The sequence below is a fragment of the Pinus tabuliformis genome, chromosome J (genome assembly GCF_031772625.1).
Source record: "Pinus tabuliformis cultivar Carrire ecotype Pingquan chromosome J, CPIR1, whole genome shotgun sequence".
NCBI lineage: Eukaryota > Viridiplantae > Streptophyta > Pinopsida > Pinales > Pinaceae > Pinus > Pinus tabuliformis.
Genome location: NC_142295.1, coordinates 457,071,183 through 457,086,959, shown reverse-complemented (window position 1 = coordinate 457,086,959; position 15,777 = coordinate 457,071,183). Strand labels below are relative to the sequence as shown.

General features: G+C 36.1%; 1 pseudogene; it reads right to left on the bottom strand.

The window, feature by feature from the left end:
* Positions 1-3,924: 3,924 nt before the first annotated feature.
* On the bottom strand, positions 3,925-6,730 carry LOC149227792 (lysine histidine transporter-like 8; annotated as a pseudogene).
* Between the last annotated feature and the right edge of the window lie 9,047 nt (positions 6,731-15,777).

The following is a 15,777-nucleotide window of genomic DNA, read 5'->3' as shown; positions in this document are numbered from 1 at the left end:
TGTCAGGTCAATCACTCCATCGATTTGAACCCGGGCACGCCGCTACCCAATGGGCCGATTTATCAACACTATGTTATGGAGAATAATGAAAGAGATGCAGATTTGGGAGTTATTGCAAAAAGGGCACATTAGGCCAAGTTCATCACCTTGTGGGAGCTCGATCGTGTTGGTACAAAAGAAGGGTGAGACCTAGAGACTTTGTATTGACTATCAGGCACTGAATAAGATCACTGTTCGAAATAGGTATCCAATCCCACAGATTGATGACTTTTTGGACCAGCTCAAGGGGGCCAAATATTTTAGCAAGATTGACTTGAAGTCTGATTACCACCAGGTACCAATGGAACCCTCTGATGTGTGGAAGATTGTCTTCAAATGCAAGGAGGGACTTTTTGAAATGTTGGTCATGCCTTTCGAGTTGATGAATGCCCCCACAACCTTCATGAGGCTGATGGACAACATCTTGCGGCCATTCACCAACTCATTCGTGTTAGTGTATTTGGAAAAAATCTTGATCTTCAGCGAGAGTTGGGAAGAGCACCTCCATCATATTCGACAGGTCCTCCAAACCCTGCGACAACACAAATTGTGTGCCAATTTGGAGAAATGAACTTTTGGTATGACCTAGGTTCAATATATAGGGTACATCATTGATGAGTGGGGTGTGCATGTGGACCCAACCCAGATACAAGTTATTCGGGATTGACCAACCCCAACCACTCTAACAGAGCTCCACAACTTTCTAGGTCTTGCCAATTTCTACCACAAGTTCGTATTGAGGTTCTCTCATGTAACTTAGCCTTTAAGTCAAGTCACGAAGGGTGGGGCGAAATCAAAGTTATTTTTTTATGAACCCCAACAGAAGGTGTTTTCCAAGCTGAGGCATCGCCTATGCTCTGCACCAGTGCTCACATTACCAGACCTTTAGCAACTGTTCAAGATTGAGACAGATGCCTCCGACTATGCTATTGGTGCAATTCTTACTCAGCAGGGGCACCGAGTGGCATATCATAGTGAGACACTTTCTGATAGAGTTCGAAATTATCCCACCTATGACAAAGAGATATATTCCATTGTGCAGGCCTGCTGACAATGGAAACATTACATTCTGGGGAAGGAAATGATCATCCACACAGACCACCGACCCCTGCAATTTATACAGACACAAGGAAAGTTGAAGAACGATCGCCATCAGAAATGGTCCACATACCTGAAACAATTACATTTTCACATTAAGTATAAGAAGGGAAACACCAATAATGTTGCACACTGCCTCAACTGGTTGGCGGTCATGGCGCTGACCAGTGAGCTCAACTCTTATGGACAACAGACTTCGGGGTGGTTGCATCTTTATAAGAGCGATCCAGAATTCGACGAAACATACTAGATGCTCATAGAAGGCAAGCAATTTCATGATTTTCACCTCCAGTGTGCACTATTATGCCACCTGGGACACCTCTATGTTCCTTCAAGCGAGCGTGCCAAGATGATTTTGGAAGTGCACTACAGTTGGTTTATTGGACATTTCATAGTAGAGAAAATAGTGGCAGTGTTGCAAAAGTATTTTTATTGGTTGAACCTTCGATAGGATGTTGGGAAGTACATTAGATCCTGCACTGCCTACGCCATTGCCAAACCAAACATCATGATGCAAGACCTATATTCTCCTCTGCCTACTCCTAGTCGGCCTTGGGAATCCATCTCCATGGATTACATGTCGGTCCTTCCTTCTACTAAGCATGGAAACAACTTCATTTTTGTGGTCATTGACAGATTCTCTAAGATGGCCATTATATGTCCCACAAGAAGAGTATCACAGCAACAACCACTGTTAAGCTCTTCCTTGAATGAGTGTGGGTACACTTTGGGATCCCACAGTCCATTATCTGAGATCGCGATAGCTGGTTCCTGAATACATGTTAGTCAAGCCTCTGGTCGATGTTGGATACCAAGCTCACTAAGTCTATGGCCTTCCACCCCCAAACTAATGTCCAAACAGAGGTCGTCAACATGATGATCGTGTACATTCTGTGCATGTATAACTCGAAGCATCCACGCACATGGGACGAAAGCCTCCCCTATGTCCAACATAGTTACATTAAAGATCTCCTTAGCTCAACTGGTCACAACTCCTTTCAGGTGGGGTTGGGATTCCATCCACTATGTCCCATTGATGTGACCATACCATTTGCGGCTACTCAGGCAGACTCAGCTCATGTCCAGGTCGAATCTGACAGGGCTAGCAACTTCATTAAGTGCATTTAGCACATCCTTCAACAAGTCCATGACATATTAGACAGAGCCAATGCTAAGTACAATCATCATCATCATCATCATTGGGTGCCACGCAAGTTCCATGTGGGAAACCAAGTTTGGTTACATCTGCAGAAGGGATGCCTCGCTGGGCCCCATCGCAAAATTCGTCTGCTCTGATATGGGTCGTACACCATCACCAAGGTTTTCGGGGACAATTCCTTCGAGCTCAACATTCTATTGTTCCTTGCCCTATACCCAATATTTAATGTGGACTGGCTGCGACCATACTTTCCCCCATTGTTGGACACATCTGATGTTGCTAAGCAGTTGACACCAACATACCTCAATCCCAGCTACATCGAACATGCCACAACTGATAGGATCATGGACACACAGATCAACAACACTCGCCAGTAGAGGATCCAGCTCTATCAAGTCATCAAATTAGGCCAACTCCTTCACCAAGGCAAGTGGTTCACTAGGGACCAGGTTCAACAGAAATTTCCTCGCCTCATGGAGGCTTTGCATGCAATGGGGACCATTTCTTCCTAAGGGGGGAGGATTGATCCAAGTGGATATTGGTGGCCACCCGCCTATTCCACCTATACCTCCAGTCAGTTTCATTCATTTCCTTGATTATAGCAACATTTACTATTTTTAGAATTTTTCTGGGTCCTAAACTTCCAGAGCTGTTTTGACCCCTCCTAAATTGAATTTTTTTGAGGTCTATAGCAAACCTGTAGCCATAGATAATATGACCAAGTTACGACCCTAAGAGATTGGCTTCCCAACTAACCCCAACGAGCTCCACAAACTATTGGTGTTTTATCTCCTGGGGTTAGGGTTTTGTTTGTTTAGGGTTTTCCCTTGTTGTTCAATAATAAAAATTTCATTGAGCCTCATTATAACATAGTTTAGAGGCATGTAGCTGCCACCAAGGGTTAAAAGTTAAGTTAAAAGTGGAGAATACTATGTTACAGCTAAAATAAGGGAGGAATTGTGAGACAATGCTTTAAGACACTCTTACAGAGAAAGGCCTATGACAATAATATGCCCAACAAAAGTAGATAAGTAACATTGTCAGGCAAAGGATCTGCACATAGAATGGAGTTAGATCATAGGAATCTTATGTGTCTAGTTTGATATAGCAAGTGTATTCACCAACTATTGACCACAATATCAATGCAAGAAGCCTCAACCTAAATTGCACCTAGGTTAAGTGAACTAGATTCCTCAATTACCAAGGCAACAACTTCAAACTTGGTTTTCTTGAACATGGTTGTCTTTTTGTTGTTCATGTCACAAGAAGTGAAAACTACGTACAAGTTAGTTAATAAAAGTTAAATATGGCTATAAAAAAGGATCCATTAAGTAACAAATGTAAAATTCCAAAATGATACTAGTTAAAGTAAGTTCATGATACTCCATAATGGTAAAAGATCGTGTTCTTTATGAACAATTGATTTACACATAGATATGAACTAGAATATTATGAGACCAACCAATTAAAAACAAAATTTGAATGCTATAGGTTCTTAAGGCACGGGAAGAAAATATATTGTTGGAAGCTTGGCATAACAAACTATGAAGAAATAAATTAGCAGCATTAGATTTACTGTCATAAAATAGATCAATAAGATATAGAAATTCAAAGCATCTACATTTTACTCAAATACAAGTTTGAGAAGGCAAGTGATCGGTACTTAAAAAATATCCATAAGCCCAGTAACCTCCAATTGCAATTGGGAACACGCACATGACCACAAGTAAATAAGAAACCTTTGCTCCTCTCCACATTGGTACAAAGGTAGGATGCTTGAGACTAGATGGCATAGTAGCCTGCATTCTCATAAACAACTTCCTAGTCAATCACAGGAAAGAAACATCATCAATAAGGTAAGCTATCAACATGTAACCTTCTCTAAAAAATATAGGCAAAGATAAGAAATCATAAGGAAACACAAGTTTATGTTGCTACAAAAGCATAACACTTGTATTTCCAAATCAATATTGTGATCCCTGAAGAAAAAATCAATAATTCCCAATGAATTCAAGACTGAGAATGTTGTTACACTGTACGTCTTGGACTTTAGGATTTCATAAGATATGCCAAAGGGTTTATATTTTCTTGTGGACAAACCCCAGACCATAGTGCAGTATGTAATTGCAAAGGGACACGAAAACCAAATACCATTCAATTGTAGTATGTGGATTGGATCCACAAGTTGGGCCACAAAAAATTTGGAAAAATAGCTTCATTGTCTCTCCACCAATCAATATCAGGGTAGTTCTCATCCAGGCTAATAGATAAACAATTGGAAACTGAGTCAACCATACACCAAGCCTCTCCCCTGCAATGTTTAAAGAAAAATTGGTATTCATACATTCCTTCCATCTAGGATTATTATATCCAACATTAATATATACTTTAAGCTATTAGATATAGAACAAATATATCTAAACTTAGATGTTTAGACCTAAAACTGAAGATTGTATGGACTCTACATTGGAGATAGCAATCAAAACTTTGACATCCAACAGAAACAGGTATGTAGCTTAAGCTTAGTAATAAAGAATCCTAGATATCAAGATTGTAATTGTAAAAGGTATCTATTATTGTTACCAAATGCAGCGTGTGCCAGTGCCACATATCTGTTGAATCGTTCCCCCAAAACAACTTCATGAAGCATGATAACAACCCACATAGTGTAGAGTTGCCATAGGTATGTTATGGTCAGACAAATTATTCCCCAACTCTTGTTTATATTCATGGACAAGAAAGTACAATCACAACAAAGTTATAGAAGAAATAAACCCACAACAACACACTTCTATATTCATAGCTCTAAGAGGCACATTCTACAACCAAGGTAGAGGTAGCAATATCAATGATTTTGAATCCCAGTAGCTTAAACGACTATTTAAGCCCATCAAGTGGATGTAAAAACATAAAAAATGTTACCTTTAAGAATTCAAAACATAAAAATTGTTAATTTTAGGAATTCAATATTTATTTGAACAGATCTGGAATTCTTGTTTATATTCATGGGAAAGAAACTACAAATCACAACAATGTTGCAGAAGGTAAAAATCACAACAATGTTGAAGAAGGAATAAAACCATAGCAACACACTTCTATATTCATAGCTCTGAAAGGCACATTCTAAAGCTAAGATAGAGGTAGTAATATCGATTATTTTGAATCCTAGCAGCTTAAATGACTATTTAACTCCGTCGATTGGGTGCAAAAACATTAAAATTGTTATTTTTAGGAATTCAAAACATAAAAATTGTTATTTTTAAAAATTTGATATTTATTTAAACAGATCTGGAGTTATGGAGTTTAGATGTATCTATTTAAATATAAAACTAATAGAACTCATTTCTAAGTCATAATACAAATCTAGAATAATGTCACAATACAAATATCAAATAAAAAAGAAAATGCAAATGGAAATAAAGGTTGCAGAAGAAACAAACCCACAACAACCCACTTTTTTTATCCATTTCACTCCATTGGACTGAGATACATTCGATAGAGGCAACACAACCCACATTTTTATCCATTGTATTCCATTGGACTGACACATTCTACATAGGCACATTCTACAACCTAGTTATATACAACAGTATCAATATGATTTAATCACACCAAGTGGGTGTGAAAACTTTGAGATTTCTAACCTAAGGAATTTGATCATTTTTGAAGTATAATAGATTGGGGTCAAGATGAATCTAAAATCACTTCATATTATTTTGCAAAATACATCCATGTGATCTATCATCAGATCATATTTTGATGAATCTAAAAATCAATTTTGTTAAAAAACCAATGAAAACATGAAAGCAAAAAGACAGAGAAATCAAGAACATCATGCATACCATCCAAAGAAGGTAAATTCCATTGGTAGAATAAAGGCCTAAAACACAATCCCTGCATTGAATTTATGAAACACTGCATAGTAAGCATTCCCATTCCTAGACTCTATGATGGGGAGCCACACATCTTGAGGATTGAGCTTGGTGAGGTGCCCAACCTCCTTTAGATTGGTCTTCATATTGGTCAAAACCCTTTTCATGGGAGTCCCAATGGCACTCAAAACCCTGGGAGATATAAGGGAAGGAGTCCATGGTGTCCTTGGAGTCCTGGGATTCTTGAGCAAAGGGGACCTAGGCATGGAAGGAGACACCAAGGATGGAGGGAAAATGATCGCAGTTGTCTGAGAAGGTCTGGGGGATATCTACCTAGGGATAACAGCATGAGAATGAGAATTGGTACAAATTTGGTGGTGGGAAGAACGAGCACCAGGGGTGAAAGGGGGAGTGGCTCCCATGGGCGTGGGAAGTATTGAGACTAGTTCTCATCCCCCCCTGATTCCTCCTTAGTCCCCAAAGGCGCTTGCAAATTGAAGCTCTTCACAGAATCCTCAGATGAAACCTCTTCTTCCTTATATTTTTTGCGCCCTGTTCCCATTTTGATAATAACAAAACCACCCCCAACTAGTCATCATATCAAACGTGAACAACTAATTAAGTATACAAACACAGGATACCCACATTTCTCACCTCACTATACTTCTTTGTTCACGAGATTCTCCTCTTCCTACTTTGCCATCATCATGGGCAACTCCGCTGTCATCGAGTACTACAACACAATACAATGCTATCAACGGTCATGCACTCAAAACAATGAAAATGATATACCAATGCACGAAAAATGCATGAACCCATGAGCCCCAAAATATTATCCCATCTACCATATCTTATACTGGGAAGTTGGAACCCCCATGGTTGTTGTAACTTGTAAGTATTATGCTATGGTATAGCTTACAAATATATGCATGTAGTCAAACTGTAATGATAGTATGAGTTCCTGCTATGCCTTCCCATGTGCGACAAGTGTGCAAGTCTAGAGGCCCGGAGTATTATGTCCCAATATGATCCAATATTCGATCCCCCTGTTGTGAAGATATTTAGTGGTAACAATGTCCCTCGAGATGCCATTAGTGAAAAAATAATGCCACTTATATTTGAGGTTGAGAGCACATCCAAAAAGGCAGATATCAATGATACCCCAACCCCCCAGCTCCTTAGGGCAAGAGACACTATCCCATTTACACAAATGGAATTTTCGGTGACCCTCCCTACCGGACCAAATAAACTCAACCATGATTTGCTTGATCTTGTTGATGACAAATGCAAACAAGATGTATAGGTGTGCCCAATATATTGCCATCTGCTGCAAAACATTTGGGGTAGTAGTAAAAGATTGGGCCGAGTCCGATTGGTAGAACGAAATTCACTGGATTACAAGCGATCAATCACATCAAATTCAAATTTGATCTCCTTCCATACTTCACAAGCAGTTGATCGACCTTGATCAATTCGCCTTCTAAAATAAGAAGCTCCGGTCCTGGAGCTACAATGTCAGCCACTTGCCCACCATCTGACGTATTATCGATAGTTATCTCATATCCACCCTTTTCTTTATGTAAATTTTTTCTCACTCGCTTGTACCAGGATAAATCTACCACCCAAAAATAAACTCCTGCTTGCCTACCCATTGATCTGCCTCCTATACTTATCTAATAGCCACTTCCAATCCAAGGTATTATACTTATTATACTTAAATATAATATTTTTTATAATAAATATATTTCTTCCTCACGCTTTAGTCTAAAGACTCGTTACATAATAATACAAGTTTTATTATACAAATATATAATAATTTAATACGTTTTAATCTTATGTTACAATTATACACAACCTAACCTTACGTACAAATAAAATTTAACAGATTTAGTAATCGAGATGGTCATGTGATCATGTGATGTAAGAAAATTAACTAGCTTATATTTATATATATATATATATATATATATATATATATATATTTTGCAGTAGCATTAATGAAATTACATAGGAGACATGTATTGAGAAAAAAGAAAAGCAAATCTTCTATTAAGTATCGAAGGGTTTTTGTTAAAAACTATATATGCATATTTTAATGGAAAATAAAAGTAAGTTAAATAATAAAGTTAAAAATTATATTTTTATTAAAATAATATTTTTTTTTGTTTATTGTTGATTTTAAATTAGAACAAATATATGTGAAGATAATGTTTCTACATTGGGTCTTCGAAGAAGAAATCTATATGAAACAACTAAATTTTTTTTTGCAAGGTAAAGAAGTCTCTATATGAATTAAAATAATCCTTAAGAATGTGAGATATAACTTTGATACTTATATATTTGAACATGGTATCTAAATCTAAGCAAAGTTGTACAATGTGTGTATTCTAAGTAGATTGGTGACCATTTTGTTTATGTGATCTTGTATGTTGATGATATGTTGTTGAGTACAAATAATAAGGAATTCATCATGGATGTAAAAGCTTAATTTTGTTTTGAATTTGATATGAAAAACATTGATGATGCAAATTTTATTTAGGTCATGGAAGTTAAGAGATTGGAAAAATAAAAAACTCTAGGTGAATCAAAAGAAATATGTTAAGACAATATTGCATATGCCTAATATGCAGGAATGAAAACTAGTAAAGGTCCTCTTCCTATAGGTGTGAAGTTATCTAGAAATCAGTGTTCAAAGACAGAAGAAGAGGTTGAGGACATATCCTTCCTTCACTATGCAAGTGTTGTTGGAAGTGTAACATATGTTATGCCCTATGTTAGACTAGGCATTGCCCCATTTAGTGGGAGTTTTTAGTATGTTGTTAAAACCAAGGAAGGGGCATTAGATGGTTGTAGAGAGGGCCTTCAAATATCTATGTGGCACTTTGATTATGCAATATTCTACCAAGGAATACTTGGAGCTCACAAAAAGATAGATATATAAGAATTTGTTGATATAAATTGCGCTAGATATATTGATCATATATGATATACAAGTGGTTATGTTTCTAACTTATTGGGTGGAGAAATAGGATGGATGAGTAACGAGTAGGTTGTAGTTGCACTATCAACTATAGAAGCTAAGTACATGGAAACCACTCATGGAATAAGGAAGCTATATGGTTGCAAAGTTTGTTTTTAGCTATTGGTTTTGTGCAAAAAGTAGTGAGAATAAGTTGTGATATCTCAAGTGCATTTTTTCTTAAAAAGAACCCTACACAACATTCTAAGACAAATCATATTTGATGTATAGTACCATTTTGTTAGAGACATGGTTGAATAAAACAAAGCATTGTTGGAGAATGGTGATACCTTAAATTGTCATAGGTTTATTGAAAAATTTTAGTCCAAAAAAAATATCTTTGTTTAGAGAATCAATCATTAGGTAGTGTTGGCCCTGACAACTAATTATATGAAATCCTTCCCTTTACCCCAGTTTTTCATAGAATACAACAAGTGGGAAAATGTTGGGCATCTGTTTTACTCTTTGCGGGAAGACTTAATATCATCCTAGAGCAAAGGGAGTTTAGGGGTCAATAGGTTCCCTAGCAAGAGTTCAACGTTAGTGCCCTTGAAAGAAAATTATGGGTCTATTTTTGGTATGTTTTGTGCCTTTTGGGCCAATCATTTTTTTGTTCCATAACTAGAATTAGGGCAGTTTAAAATTAAATAAATAGGAAAACTATTACTAGTGGTCGCATGCTTTATATAAAGATTACCTAAAAAATATTACATGAGGTTGTCAATTGTGTTTGGATTTTATTTAAAAAAACTAGTCATTTTAGCACTAATAAGACAGATATTGATGTTATTGTATGGATTCAGACTGCTCCAATATAATTATAAACTAGCAATTTCACCAAGAGGTGCAAAGGAACGAAGAAAGGAGGAATGGGGAATGTGGAAGGTAATAATCAAGTAATCTCCAAGCGGCCTTTCATAACCATCCAACAACATTTCCTCTCTCTAATGCTCCACCATTGAAGAGGATTCCATGATGACTTTTGAGTCCGGCAGGCACAACACCCACAGGAAGGATTGCTTGCTTGCCTCGAGGCCAAGTGTTAGCTTTGTCATCTGCGCCTGATAAATATACGACTCTCATTCGAACAAAACGTAGTGACGGATTGTGGCGTTTACCAGTCCAATCACTCCACAATCTCAGTGTCTTGAGGCCTCTGTATTTCGTTATTCCCGGAGAGATCAATCGTCGGCCTAACTGCCCAAAAGGGCTTCCCTTTGGTCCCAAATATCTCCATGTGTCTGACATATTTTGGCTCCAACTCTGTAAAAGTATTAACGAGAATCGCGTCTGCCAATCGCCTCGTGAAATCCATGTCCTACTCGACATGGGTTCGCACAAAGTGCTCGAGGGCAATAAAGAAAAAAAAAGAAAATCAAGGGTAGTTGAAGAAATACCTTGAGAAAGTGACAAACCAATCAAGTTGAGAAGAGGTGGATCTACTACTCGATGTCGATATGGAACCTGAGGTTTATGCAAAGGCACCAAGGACACTACCCACAGATTGTGACAAAGCATGAATGGTAGATGCATAATAATGCATAGGCAGAGGCGAGGGCACCAATAGAGCCTACAAAAGGTGGCGTGTGGAAGAGTGATATGGATTTGCCAAGAATGGTGGCATTTAAATGTTTAATGGCCGGATATTTGGAGGGCGTGATGAAGAAGAGTGCTCATGTAGGCAATGAATTTAGAATGTGGAAAGCAATGGGTTGGTTCTAGGCTGCTACATAGAGGCCACCACTATTGGTCATACAGAAAAAGATGCAATGATCATCCAAGAAAGTCGAGAGCCATAAGACTTCCATACATTTACACGTGATGGCATGGTAGAGCATAACAGTGTAGGAAAGAGGCATCATCTTAGAAGTCCGAGAAAAGGCGGAATCGTTGGGGGCGAAGAGCATGTCATTCGACCATGAAAGTGTGCCAACAGTGTTCTCATTTGTTGCCAATATCTCTAGCATTCTGGCGAGTAGACAAGAGTATGCGGAGCAAAGGATATTGGTTATGACGGTTGAATTCTGTAGGAGAAGGGAGCAGTTTTGAATATCAAAGACGTAATCTGGTGGCTGTGGGCTTGCAATTTGCGACTATGGTGTAATTGTGGTATGGCAAACCTGTTGTCAAATTGAGCCATGGAGCACGTGGTCTATGAAGTGAAGGATCGGTGGAGCCTTGAATAAATAGTGAAGTGTTGTTTGAGTAGCATTAGAAAATGGAGCACGGAACAACACTGAAGCGCGTAAAGCAAAGAGGACCTGCTACGAAGCATTAACATCTAGCTTGTGTGAGGAACAACCATGTTAGCCAACATGTAAGTTTCCTACTCGATGAAAGAGGATAGAAACAAATGATTTTGATTGGCTGCAATGAACAGTGTTTGGACATACAAAGCCAACATAGAGAATGCCTTCTGGGTAATTATTACTTTTTTATTTTCATCCGTACTAATGCTTTTTACGTTAGGGGATTCTTTATATAATATTAAGGTTAGGTGCTTAGGTAAAGGTAAAATTGTGATCGAAGCCTTCTATGTAGATTTTATATATAACATTAAGGATAGTTGTTTAGAAAAATATTAATTGTTTTGTTAAAGTTTAAATGAAGTTTAATAATTTAATAAATCTTTATTAATTAAAAACTAAGTATAATTGAAATAATGTTTTTTTTTATTTTTGTGTATGAGCTGATATTATTTGTGAATGACTAATAAATTTTTTTGCTTAAATTTAAGAAAATAAGTTAAAAGTTTAAAATTAAAAAATATGTAATATTTACGAAATTTATATGGTACAATTATTATTAGTTAGTTATTTTATGTGGATATATTTTATTTATATATAATAATAATGTTAATATATATAACATAAGTATATAAATTAAAGGATTAATAAACATAGACAAATATCAATATAAATAATCCTTATAATTTTAAATATTATAAAAAAATTCCTAATTTAAAATATATAAACTAAATTATTTCAAATAATTAAATTTTATTTATATATTTAAATTTTAAAATTATATCCATAAAAATTAAATTCTAAATTTTATCATATTGGTTATATCGTTTTTTTTTAATAAAAAAAAATAATTTTGCAAATAAAAAATATAAAAATAATATGAAATAGAATAACGTTATAAATCAGTGTGTAAATATCATAAATTCAAGTTTACAGAGTCACAAATAAATTTAGTTTAATTCCGTCGTCTTTGAAAAGAATAAGTTCAAAAATTACTATTAAACAAATAAAATATATAATTAAATTTTGATCAACCAAAGAAAAATACAAATTATATAACTTTTAGACTTTTCCATTGACGGCAACTGTTTTGGCACCAATTGAATAATCGTGTAGAAATTCCGCAGTTTAGTGGGATCTCAGTTTAGTGGGATCGCAGTTTAGGTGGACGAGTCTGTATTTGCAACGGCAATTTAGTGGGATCTCAATTCAAAGGAAAGTCTACGTAAAGAAAAGACCAAAGTAACATTGGGTCTGTAGAAGTGTAGAAGTGTCATATATTCAAAGTCTATTAACGGTTGTTGTTTGGACTTTTTTTTATTTCACAAAATCATGTATGGAATTATTTGGGAATGAGCCATAAAATTTGTAAAATTAAAATTTTCCATATAATCATTAGGTCACATCCTACGACCAACTCTAATTTTAACTTGTTAAATTTCAAACCTCCAATATTCAACATCACCTTCAATTCAAGAGTCGGCATGCTCGTGTTGGCAGCGGTTAACTAGCTTGCCATAGGGCATTAAATGCTCAAGGAGATGCAGGTTGGAATCCGCTCGAAAGATGGGAATTCGCGTGTTGTCTGTGTTGGTTAGCCGCTGCCTGCTCGTGTTTACTAAGAAGAAAGTCAATTTTTTATCTTGAATAAAAAAGTGTGCGCTGTTGTACACGACAAAGTGTGAGAGTTGGGTAACGCAAAGATGCAATTTGGTACATTATCATAGTGAAGTCAAATACTAAATTGGTGTATGAGATTTTCTTGTTTTCGAGACAAGAGACTCGCCGATTTGATTACTCAGTCTACTCATAACTTCTTAAAAACACATGCTTTTAACTATTAAAATAAAATGACCTCCGCACACAAGATACTTAGACGTTTGAAACTTTGGTCCACAAAGTTGTAATCTACTTAGGAGGCCATGGTCACGTTCCAAAGTTCCAAATCTTTGGTCCACGAAGTTGTAATCTACTTCTCCTCATTTGCACGGAAATTGCCTTCCACTTATTGTCGTACCGTCCGAGATAGAACAAATATTGGTGCCCTGTTCGTCCTTTTATAACCTAACGTGAACTGAAGCAGGTTTGTTGGGCAGCTTTAATCCATCGATCAAGCAAACCCAAGAGCACACGAGCAACAGTAGAAAAAGTGACTATCATTTGCAAGAGGAAGAGGAAGTGATTAGTATGGAGATGCTTCAGTCATGTTCATTTGATTCTTAATATTTTTGGAATTGGATAGAATTCTTAAATATTTTTGAAATAGAGGTAATTCAGTGTAGGTTGGCCATTTAGTTGGTTGAAACATTTTTATGTGGATTGTTAATTTCACAAATATTAGAAAATAAGATTTATATAATAAGATAATGAGATTAATTTTTTGGTGAATTTTCTAAATCTCACTTATGTAATTTAAATTTTAAAATCTAAAAAATTGGAATAAAAATAAGAGTAGGAATAAGGGTAATAGGGAAAACACCAAGTTCGAGTCTTTACACCATGATATTAAATTTTATTTTGAAATTTGATAAGAGGGCAAAAAACTATGTTACAATTTGTTCTAACTAATTATATTATTTCAAAATTTCATAGAAAAAGTAAGACAATGCAAAAAACCTTTAGACCATGATTTATAAATTTTATTTTGAAATTTGATAAGAAGGCCAAAAACTATGTTACAATTTGTTCAACTAATTATATCATTTCAAAATTTCATAGAAAAGTAAGACAACGCAAAAATTTACATTGCACCAACAAAAACGACATAATACAATGAGCTAGGTAGAAATTTATTTATACTCAATTCATGCACCTAAAAACATGAAAAAAAAACATAGCATATGGATGCAAGCATGGAGTACTAAACATAAATGTAAATTTCTTGTTTTTATTTGGTAAAAAATGGAGAATAATTTATACTTTTGTATGTACATATATTAATGCCTATAGGCATGTGTGATAAGTCTCACAACTTGAAAATTCTTACCAAGCCTAAAACAGGTGGAAGTAATGCATGTAAGGAAGAAAGACATGTGCAGAGTTAAAGACTGTGTGGAAGCAAGACATGTGGAGTTAAAGTCCGTGTCGAAGTAAAGCATGTGTGACATAAAATGGTAAGTATCATTTTACTCCTATAATATTCTAGATGTATCGAGAAGTTACAATATGTTATCTTTTATTTTACATAATTTGTCATCACACCCAATATATGTAGAGAAGTTAAGGCATATTATAGATATATTAAGGAATTAATAATTATGATGCCTTACATGATTTAGGATAGTCGCAAAAATCATTTTTGGGTTACATAGAAAGAAATGAAGCTACTTCGATGCATGAAAGACAAATATAGAGCTTAAAGTAGTAAATTCAATTTAAATTCACATGAACTATTTAATTGGAAGAATTGATTAAATTTGATATAGTCCACGTAGAGATATTTTCAATGGTATTTATATGAAAACGAAGCAAAAAATGAGTAATGACACTCTCCCTCATTTGTGGAAATCTTTCTTTATTTAGCTATATTTTTTGTGGGCAAGAGTTATTATGTGTGAAAGAAGATAGTATGTCGAAATGTTAACCTAGACCTCCAATCGGTTTCATATTTTTCCTTGATTATTGCAACATTTACTATTTTTAGCAGTTTTTTGGGTCCTGGACTTATAGATATGTTTTGACCTCCTAAATGACGTTTTATAAGGTCTATAGCGGGCCCATCGCCATATGCAGGCCTAGGAAAGGGCATGTGGAAAATATTGTAGAAGTTGGAGAGATCTTTCCAACGAGGTATCGTACGCACCAAATATAGATCATATGACAAATTTACGACCTTGGGAAGTTGGTTCCCCAACTAACCCCAATGGGGCCAACAAACTCTTGGCGTTCCATCTCCTGGGTTAGGGTTTTGGTTGTTTAGGGTTTTCCCTTTTTGTTCAATAATAAAAAGGCCCTTGAGCCTCATTGTAACACAGTTCAGAGGCATGTAGCCACCACATAAATTCTCATATATAAGCTACCATCGTCCGAGCTAGCTTATTTCCATTCTTCCGGATTACTAGTATTATAGTGGGTCTTCTCTTTCTCTGTTATTCTTTTCATGTCCCCAACGAGGCCAGGGTATAAGGAGTTAGGGCTTGAACTGGTTGAACCTTTCTAAGACCATTCTCACAAACCCCGATGACCTCCCATGGCGGAAGAAAAGAAAGACGAGGGAGCAGGAGATCCTTTCAAAATATTTCTCAGGGAATCCCTCAAGCAATAGCAGAATGCAATGATGGATAACTTTTCCTAGATCCTTTGGAGGCTACCCACAGGCAACGCATCTTCATCTAACAACCACTC